We start from the raw sequence: 10,892 nt of genomic DNA, 5'->3' as shown, positions 1-10,892 counted from the left end.
TCATTCCCAAGTTTAACGAAATGTAATTTTTTTGCCGCATAAATTTTTCTTGGTTGTTATGATGACTGTCAACCCTAGATACAGCGACAACCACTCCTTAATGAGCTGATATGTACAGAAGGAAAGTGAAAGGTGCAAGGTTAGACCACCGTGGCCAGGGCGCAGCTGTTTTTCTACGTCTCTACCAGTTCATCTGGAGGAAGCAATAATGCTGCTTGCTGGACCTCCCTATTTCTGAGTCCTTTACCCACAGATAAACCAGGGACAGCTTCTGATTTGTCCTTTTACTGGCTAGGTGAGGACGCTTAAGTAAATATGGCACATCATGTCCAAAATCTGAATGTGTGTAAGGGCAGAGTATATAAAATATTATGAGTTCCCTCTCTCTCTCTCCCCTCCCACCTCTCTACACAAGTGGTTTTTTTTTTTTTCTTTTCTATTTTTAAAGAGAGAGAGCACAGGCAGGGGGGAAAGGGGCAGGGGGAGAAGCAGACTCCCCACTGAACAGGAAGCCCGAGGAGGGACTCGATCCCAGGACCCTGGGATCATGACCTGAGTGGAAGGCAGACGCCCAACCAACTGAGCCACCCAGGCGTCCCCCACAAAAGGGGTTTTTAAAAGATGTTGCTAAACGTTGACCTGCTCAGGGGGTCAGGCAGTAAGATGGAATATAAGATTTCCTGAATGCCTACTGTGCTGCAGACATTACACGAGGGGCTTTCCATACGACATGTAATTCATTCCCTCAGCGCAATCCTGCAAGGGGCATACTATTATCCCCAACCTCTAGAAGAGGAAAGGAGGTGAGACCAAGGCTCGGAGAGGATAAGGGACCAGCTCAAGGGCACCTGACTAATAAGTGGCAGAGGAAGACCTGGGGCATTTATCAGAAACATGACAACAACTCTCACTCTCTCTTTGCGCCTGTAAGCAGTTTCCTAAGCATTAGACCAATTTGTGTGTCTTGAACCAACAACTTCTGAATTAGAGAGTTAGTGTGCATGATGGATTTCTGCAGCAGCTTCTCCTCTCACTGGAGAGGCGACGACCTGCACACCAGGGACAGGCTGACATCAGAGGAAGAGCGGGGTCTGTGCCCATCCGTGCCCCCCATTAGTAACCACATGTGATCTCCCCCTCCTCATTGTACCTCTTTACGGCACTTCCACTGCTCTGCTTTGTTTGATAAAAATGTATGTAGTCCTCTTAATCTAAACCCCTGGTGGGCACAACTGCTCCTCCTACCTGATGCCAGGGAGGATTCCGCTGACCGGGCGTAATAGCCCCTGCATCCAACCACCAGACAATATCCGAGTGCGAAGAGGTCCCCCAGTCTAACTTGCTAATGCTACTAATGGTGAAAGTGAAGCCTCGCATGGATACGTAACTTGGTCAAAGTCACAGAACTGAGACCAGAGCCCTGGTTTTCTGAGTTCCTTAGTTTTCCATCATAGCAAATGGTCTCCTTTGTCTTTAAGCAGAAATACAATGTGAATGGAATGTGCTTTAAGAAAAAAGCTATTGGGACACCTGGGTGGCTCAGTCCATGAAGCGTCTGACTCTTGATTTTGGCTCAGGTCGTGATCTCAGGGTCGTGAGATCGAGCCCCACATTGGGCTCTGCACTGGCGCCTGCTGAAGATTCTCTCTCTTCTTCTGCCCCTCCCACCCCCTGCTTTCTCTCTCAAAGAAAGGGGGGGAAAAGCTATCTGGTAAAAGCTGTGTAGGCAGCTCAGGTCCCTGCAAAGACTGACATGGGGACAGAAGAGCAATAGTTCAGGAAATAAATAGCACTCATTTAACTAGATTGGTGGCAGCAGAAATGGAAAAAGGGAGGCAAATGCAAGAAACACCATGATATGGACTTGCTAGGATTCATAAATGATTTGGGGGATAAGTTTATGGGGTGACAAAAGGAAAGTCAAAGTTAAAGCAAGAGCAAGTGTGGTGTAGTGGTTAAGCCAGATCTGGTTTCATAAATCCCAGATCCCTCTGCTCATTCAATAACTACCGAACACCAGTATGAGCCAGGCATCGTTCTAGGCACTTGGGCTGTATCAGAGAATAAAACTGACAGAGATCCTGGGGCTAATATTCTAGTTATGTCTTAACGTATCCATTCATATGGTTGAGGGTTCAGTACTTGACAAACATTAGAGATCTTTATGCATAAGTTTTGAGTCTGGGTAACTATGGTAAAAGTGATATTAAAGAAATTGTGAAATTGGAAGCATAAGATGGTCTTGAGGCAAGATTCCGTGTGAGCATATCAAGTTACATCTTTATCATCCCAAGTTTCTGGTAACATATGTGTGTGACCCAGGATGGCTGCAGAGTTTGGTCTGTATGCATACGTTGGGGATTTACATTTGCCTATATGCCCTGATGTTCTTTAAATAAATGAAGTGGATACTGTACCACAAAATCCCAGATTCCTGAGTTTGACCTGTGCTAGGTAGGAGTAAGAGACCTCTGGTGGAAGGACGCTCACTCTGTGCGTCTGGGTCTGTGCTCTGTCTTGATATGCAAGAGCCCTGGGGGAATTGGGAACGAGGCGTGTGGCTGGTCATCGGGCAAAGACAAACACCCAACCATTCTCCGAAAAGAGCCATGGAACTCTACTGTTGGAGCTTAAGACTGCACGACAAGCAATCTTCAAGGGGGCAGAGGAAAGTACAGTTCAAAACTCCAGGCTGAAAGAAGACTACGGACCAGAAAACCAGCACTGTTTTATGGCAGTATGTGGGTCATTAGGAGAGAGATTTGAGGGGTGCTCACCAACTCTGTGTGGGAGCAGATGGGAAAGGAACCTAAACAGCCAACAGAGTCTAAGAACACCCAGACTGCCAAGAGCTCCACTTCCAGCCACCAGGGATTCTCAAAGTGTGGTCCCCAGACCAGCAACACCACTGTCACCTGGGAACTTGTTAGCAATGCAGATTCTTAGGTCCCGTTCCAGACTTGCTCCCAGAATTTCTGGGGGAGCAGCCCAGCAATCTTTGTTTTTCACAAGCATCCAGATGATTCTTTGGTATTGAAGTCTGATAGCTACTAAGACACGCTGTTGAGCTCGGAGATATGTTCCTAGTTGGGTGTCTCCAGCCTCCATTGCCCACCTTCCAAAATGTATCTCCCTCAAGTGCCTCTGTGTTTACATATTTCCAGGGTTTTTTTGTTTCTATACAAGACCCTGTGAGGTGGAGAAATGAGAAATAGTTGGTCGCATTGGGGCTTGAGTCAGTGAAGACCCTGAACTTTCTCCTCTCACTCAAAATCTAACAAGATTACATATAGATATTTATCCTTGTAGAATTTTCCACTTATTTATCCTTAGTAAGCTACTTCTGATTTTTTAGTCTCCTCTGTAGGACTGTGAACAGGATCAAATTGGGCCTTAAACCCAAGGTGAATTAAAGGAATCATGGAGAATAAAAAGAAAAATAGCAGCTATAATTGAACACTCACTACATCATAAGCACTGTGCTATATTTTACATGACTTACTTAACTTAATCCTCTAACCACCCTACATTAAACTTTTTTTTAAATTAATTAATTTTTTTTTAGTAATCTCTACACCCAACGTGGCGCTTGAGCTCACACTGCATGCTCTTCCGACGGAGCCAGCCAGGCGCCCCTACATTAAACTCCTATGAACACATTATACACTTGAGAACAATGAGGCTCAGACAGGTTAAGTATATTGTCTAAGGCCAAATGCCATGATTCGGCATATCTGTAGGGTGACCCCAAGCAATTTGATCCAGAACCAAGGTTTTGGTCACTATGCCATTGGTCTGTAACATTTGAATCACCAGGGAGCATTCCAAAACTATTCATGCTGGGTCCCAGCAGAGTCTAATTTAATCGGTCTGGGTGGGGGGCCCAGTCAGGGATACCTTTTAAAAGCATCTAGGTGATTCCATCACAGGCAGGTTGAAAACTCCAATATACAACCCACTCTCCACGTCTCCACGCTTACACTTTGGTACGCTACCCAAGATCAGCTGCTAGTGAGTAGTGGAGCTGGGTTCTGAATTCAAATCTGTATGGGCTCAGAGTTTGGTTCAGTCATCACCATCACCTCAACCACTACGTCTACCATGTCCCCCCCAACACCACTTTGCATCTGAAGATTTACAACTTACACAGCATAGTCAAAGACATGGAAAAATAAAATTTCTCCAGTCAGCATATCTAATAAAAGAGGTTGCTTTCAAAAAAGATGTTTATGGCTTCTTAAATAATCTAAAGTTGTCACCAACATCATCATCTTCGTCATCGTCTTTTAAAGGTTTGGCTTCTAGAAAGTATTCCAAGTATAATGGCAAAACACTCCGTTTTCCTACGAGTTTATAAATTGAAGTGGTTCTTTGGGATAAACAAAAAATCTTTTCATCTAAAAATTTAATTGAGACCAATTCAGTGCCCTGGGAATTAGTTCCAAAGTTTGGCTCAGGTTTCTGGCGCTGAGCACCGGGCCCTGGCCTCCAGCCTGCAGTGGGTCACCTTACAGCTGCACCTCGGGGCTCTGTGCCAAGAAGCTGGTCTCGTGGCAGCTCCACCCCACGGCTTCACACCAGAACACTGAGCCTCGATACCCAACCCGGCTGAACGCAATCCACAGGACTGCGACTGTTTAGCAAACAACCCATAGGCGTCATCTTGTGCATCGTGACACCCTCTGACTGTTCTGGGGGAAAAGAGGACTGATTTTCAGTGGTTTGTCTAGGAGCAGGGAAGGGTGTTTCTCGAAGTTTAATTTATAACCAGCAAGTTGTGGGTGGATGTAACTGTCACATAAAAGGGAAAATGCCTGTCACTTCCATTTGTAGCCCAGTTTGTAGCAGCTTTTTCAAAAAGGGAGAAGATGAGGGTCCCGCTATCCTGGTTAAGGGGCAAGAGAGATAGGATTTGAAGTCTTGTCTTCCCACTAACCAGGTGGGTTTAGGCAGAGAACTTAATCACATTGGGCCTCAGTTTCCTCATCTATAAAATAAGGTTTGGGCTCATTAAATGAATTCTAAATATTAGTCTTAAAATTGTATTGTATGTATGAATATATATTTATAGTTTTTCTAATTTGCTGTAACCACTTGAAACATCCCCTTACTAGAGAAAACCTGAATTTCTAAAAACCTGAGGTTGACATTAAAGATGGAACTTAAGGGGCGCCTTAGTGGCTTAGTCGTTAAGCATCTGCCTTCGGCTCAGGGCGTGATCCTGGATCCCTGGGATCAAGCCCTGCATCGAGCCCGGCATCAGGCTCCCTGACCCACTGGGAGCCTGCTTCTTCCTCTCCCACTCCCCCTGCTTGTGTTCCCTCTCTCACTGCCTGTCTCTCTCTCTGTCAAATAAATAAACAAAATCTTAAAAAAAAAAAAAGGATGGAACTTAAGAACCAGAATTGTAGATTTTTAGCTGTATGAGGCTATTTAGATAATGTACTCCAATTTGCTCATTTTATCTTCTTCCTCTCTGTCTTCCTTTCTTCTCTTCTTTTTTAAAATTCAAGAAATCTTTTCTGAGTTCTGCTGTGCACCAGCCACCGAACCAAGTGCTGGAGACCAAGACTGAGTCCTCAGTTGTAAAGAATTTGCAGTACGGTAGACCCAAGTAAGCAGGTTATTCACACAATGAAGAAAGTGCTATAACAGGGGAGCAGAGGGTACAACAGCAGATAGAAGTTTAGTCTCAGGGTGGGGAAGGGGTGGGAGGCAGACCAGGGTTCCTGGAGAAATGACATCTAAGCTAAGGCCAGGAGAAGGGGCCACCTTTCTAAGCAGAAAAGCAGCATAGGCCTTTAAATATCACAGGGGGAGCTCTGAAATGGTGGGGAGGATTGCCCAAGGGCAAGCAAAGGGCCAGCGGCAAAGCTGGAGCTCAAGGCCCTAACCTCCAAATTATAGGCTTGGTTGAATGTCAATGAAATGAATTAATAGTCTTTATGTTTGGTTTTCTGGCAAAGGTGAAACATTACAGTGCCTGCCTTTGCTGCCACCAACTTAATTAAGATTCAGGGCTTTTCCTGGGCTCTCTAGGCTTAGGACCTCTGCTGTCTGGCTCCAGGGTCTTCAGCAGTAACTCATCAACACAACCGCATCACAGGCCCCTCAACTGAGAAGCACCACCACCCCTCTACTCTAGGGACGAGGCTCTTTCAGCGGCTGAGTGCTGTGGATGGACAGCTTGGGCTGTGACTGGTGTAGGAGACCAGTCTTGGTTAGTGATGGCTCAGTTAAAAAACAATAAGTCATGGGGCGCCTGGGTGGCACAGCGGTTAAGCGTCTGCCTTTGGCTCAAGGCGTGATCCCGGCATTATGGGATCGAGCCCCACATCAGGCTCCTCTGCTATGAGCCTGCTTCTTCCTCTCCCACTCCCCCTGCTTGTGTTCCCTCTCTCGCTGGCTGTCTCTATCTCTGTCGAATAAATAAAAATAAAATCTTTAAAAAAAAAAAAACAATAAGTCATGATGACGGTCTCCAAATACTTGAAGGGTTGTGGAAGGGATTAGATCTATGCTGTGTGGGGTGAAGGGAAAGAATCAGGTTCGAATGAATGTATAGGTACAGGTACGTACATTTCCCTAAGTGAGAAGAACTTGAGGCTGGATGCACTCCATCATTAATGGGTAGCCCTACAGCTGAAGCATTTAAAACAAGGGCAGAATGACCACCACTGGGATGTTGCAAAGAGGACATAGGATTTGACTTACAGAGGTCTCATCAAATCCTTCCAGCTCAGAGTTTCTGTATTTTCACAGTTGGCCCCGGCCAACTGAGGCCTAATTGTTCTGGTTGTGTACCTATTCTTGCAAAGTATCTACTCTCAGTTCTAGCTAATTAACATTTGCAAGCACATTCTTTTTACATTTCTTAGCAAAGAAAAACTTACTGTGTGGTGTGATATTTAAGAAGGCAATTTAGTGGGGGCTTTTTCCCTCATAAAGCAGTAATATATTTACTGCTAGGTAGTGAAACTGCTCTATTTGTGTGAGAAAAGGGGCAGTTTGGTCAGTTTGGGCACGGACCACACCCACCCACCCGGTCTGGTACTCAGGTACTGCCTTATTTTAGGTACCCTTTGCCCATATACTTATATGCTAGAGTCCATCCCCTGACACACCCAAAGGAAACTTTATAAAGTCTTCCTTTCCTTCCACCTTTGTTTTTCTTCGTGGAAACTGTGCCACTGCTCCATTAGTCTAAAGATATGGAGACAGAAGGGAGAGTATAGTCAGTGAAAATTGAAGATATTACTGGCAGTTCTGACAAGGGCAATTTAGATTTTGTTAACCCCGAATTACTTTCAGCGAGCAGTGGTAAAAGATGATTTATATTGTTTTGCAAGGCAGACTACTCTGTTGCTAGCATAGTAAAGTAAAACATATAATTTGTTTTTACCTGCTTTCTGTGCTTAGTGCATGTAATGTGTTATCAATCAACTATATTAAAAATATTGTTTTAAATTAGTATTTGGATAATATATTGCCTGAGGCCTAAAATATGTATGTTTTAAAGCAACATAATAGCTTTTTCAAAAAAGAGAAAAAGGAAGGGAAGCCCATTTTCTGAGTGTTCAAAATCAAACAACATTAAATGGACCAGCCAAAATGAGCTGGCTCTTCCCTATAAGCCGTGGAACATAAATGACTTTAACATATTATGCAAAGGAACTTGTCCTGCACCAGCTCCCATAGTCTACCTTAGAGAGAAGCTTTGGCTCAACTCTATATTGAAACAATAGAAGTTCCGTAGCTGCTGGTTAGAGCAGGTTATCCTGCACGGAGAGCAATGCTGGCAGCGGCTCGGATGGTCCCTAAGCACTCCGTGCAGTTACGGGGTCCGGCCTCTGGTATAACTCTTTACTGTGCATGGGATGAATAAATCCTGTTTCTCAAGGTAATCTGTGGAGGGCCTCCCCTCGAAGAGTCATCATCATCTGGCCTCTGCACGCAAATGTAGAATTACAGCTTTACAGCACACCGACAGTCTAGCGCATTGGAAAGGGCTCCGCCAAAAATGACCGGCAGAGCTTGCCGGGGTGCGGCAAGCAGCCAATAGACTTTGTTTTTTCCTTCCAGTTGTTCTTCATATGCCAAAAATGTTTTGATTCATGATTTCTTTTACCATCAAGAATTATAAAAGCAAAGGAGACACCAGGCCACATCCCCTGAATTCCGTGCAGGGATAGAGCCAGAATTCAGGTGGGGCACTGGGCAGAAGAGGGCAGTGGGCCATTTTGCAAGGAAGGAAAGGACAACTGGGAGCAGAGGAGGGGAGCGTCTGCAAAGCAGGGGAGCAGATGACACAGAAGATTCCACAGCTGCTTGGGGCAGCTGCTCTCATAGTCTCCTCGGCTTCAGAATAAAGGCAAATGTGTTTAGAAGTGAAAGGCAAGAGGGAATGGGAAAAATGCACCTTCCACTTCTAACCAACTGGAATATATTCTTCACAAAAAGCTCTCTGTTCTCATGAGGTGGTTATTTTTAGGATTCAAATATAGGCAAAATACTAACCAGCAAACTCTATGTGCTTTTTAGCTGCAAGAACAATTGGGTACACCCAAATTACGCTGCAATTTCTAAGGACAAACTTGTAGTTGGAGCCCTGAACATTAGAAATGGCAGCAATTTAGTAATATGATAGTTTATGGCCTTGCCTGACTGCTTCTGAATTCATAAAATGCTTTGTCACGTGTGACCTTAATTTTTATATGCTTTAGGGCACATAATAGCTTTAAGACATTATTTCTTGTTTTAAACTCAAATAAGGGTAGTTGATTCCCCCTAGTCTGAGAAGATTTCCAAGAACTCTGGACCCTTTGGACTATCAGAAGGGCTGGCTGTGGTTGACTTGAAATCCTATCCTCAGGAAATAAACACATGGTTGGGGACAGGGAGGTCAGGGGCGGGCCAACTCCATCCATCCCCATTTTTCCTTCAGAAGCAACAGGCCTTCTAGACAACAGGGTTTTCACCTTCTTGGTAGTGGAGAACACTTACAATCAGAAAAAGATATTCCTCAAAACTGTCAGGAACAGAGAGAAGTCACAAAAGAGGAGGAAGAGAGTTAATAGCAACTGCTTAGTTACTGGGCTGTTTTACAGATTAAAACATAAAAGTCCCATTAAGTTTAGTAATGAAAGTCACACAGGAGGGTCAGGAGTCAAATAAAGGTCTGTAAGCACCAAAACTTCTTTCTACTACTGCAAGATGGCCTGAGGGGTGGTGGGGGAGGGGGGAGGGGGTGTCTCAAATTTCCCTAGAGCTCGCCCCTCGGAGAGTTTATGACATGCAGCCAGAGAGTGAGCATGTCACAGATTCCAAAAGGAGAAGCCATTTCTCAGGCTGTCTGCCTTCACAGGCAGGGTGCTTTCTTCCCAACTCCAGTAAGGCACGTAGAACCATGAAAGCTTACTCCAGGGTGTCCAACCGGGCCTGAGTCCATGAAGGCCAAGAGTCAACAGCTGCCTGATTTCCCAGCTCAACTAGGCCTGACATGACTCAGGAATGGAGAGCGGTCCTCCGAGTATGTTGTGGTCTGAGCAGCCTCGAAGAAAACAAACACGCTACTAAATGGAAAGCACTTAGTTCTGTTGAGATGTGTTCCTATAAACACATATAGAGAAATGAGATAACTTCTATGAGCGGCTCAGCTTAGCTCATCACAGAATAATGATGCTGACCTCCAGCATGAAGCCAGTCATAATCTGAGTCCCCGTCTGGTCCTCAAGTCTGTCCCGTTACTGCCCCAAATCTGTCTGTTTCAGAGAGGATGTCTCTTCATTGTTCCCACGTGCTTCCCTCATTCCTGCCTCATACCCCAGCCGCTTCGGAATCCTCAGGCAAAAATGCCTTCCCTACGCCCCACCCAGCAAATCCGACCCCATCTCTCAAGGCCCATATCAAACCCACCTTTTCTTTTTATTTGTTTGTTTGTTTGTTTATTGGAGAGAGAGACACAGCAAGAGAGGGAACACCAGCAGGGGGAGTGGGAGAGGGAGAAGCAGGCTTCCCGCTGAGCAGGGAACCCATTGCAGGGCTCGATCCTGGGATCATGACCTGAGCCGAAGGCAGACGCTTAATGACTGAGCCGCCCAGGTGCCCCCAAACCCACCTTTTCTCCATTGAGTTTGCCTTGAAAACTTCAGTCAGCAGTGGCTTCTACAATCCTGAACTGTTATCGCTGTATCTCCACTATTCATATTCATATGTGATAATGTCCAACTCAGAATGTGACCATGAGGGCTCTGTAAACTTCCATTAACTCATCTTTGGCAATCCTGCCAGTTGCTAAACTGTAAGCATCTATTGACATACTACAGTGACTGGCAAAGCAAGCGCCATAGCAGCGTTTCTTAACCTCAACTCTATTCTTTTTCTTACTTTGGGTTTAAACCAGATGTGAGCTGAGGAATGCTGCCCTTTTAGACTCAACTAAATTGGCTCAAATCCCGTTCCTTTGTGTGGTGGGAGCCCTACATTCCTTCCTGTTGGAGATTCTGGAAAGGGGGTGGGGGTAGTTCACAATTTCTTTTCCTAGGCACCTCTGGCTCCAAGTTTTTGCCTTCTGTGGACTTAGTTCAGTGGCTGGAACAAGTGTTTTGCTCTCTCTGAAGCCAACATCTCCAGATATGAAACTCAGCTCTTTATTTTGCTTCAGTAAAATGGGCTAAAGCAAAAATGATGTCCGCTTAGGAGAAAAACCAGAAGGGAGGCGTATGTGTCCTAGGTCTTCAAATATTGATACTTCACTGTACATACTATTTGCTTTTGAAGATTTAGAAGAAAAATACTTTGTATTAACCAACTCTTCATAGAGCAGAATGCTAGAAAAAATTTTCTTTGCCATTTTTTAAGTGACTCTGATTTATTACTTATGCCATAACAAA

This window comes from Ailuropoda melanoleuca, chromosome 10 (genome assembly GCF_002007445.2).
Source record: "Ailuropoda melanoleuca isolate Jingjing chromosome 10, ASM200744v2, whole genome shotgun sequence".
NCBI lineage: Eukaryota > Metazoa > Chordata > Mammalia > Carnivora > Ursidae > Ailuropoda > Ailuropoda melanoleuca.
This window is presented reverse-complemented; position numbering follows the sequence as displayed.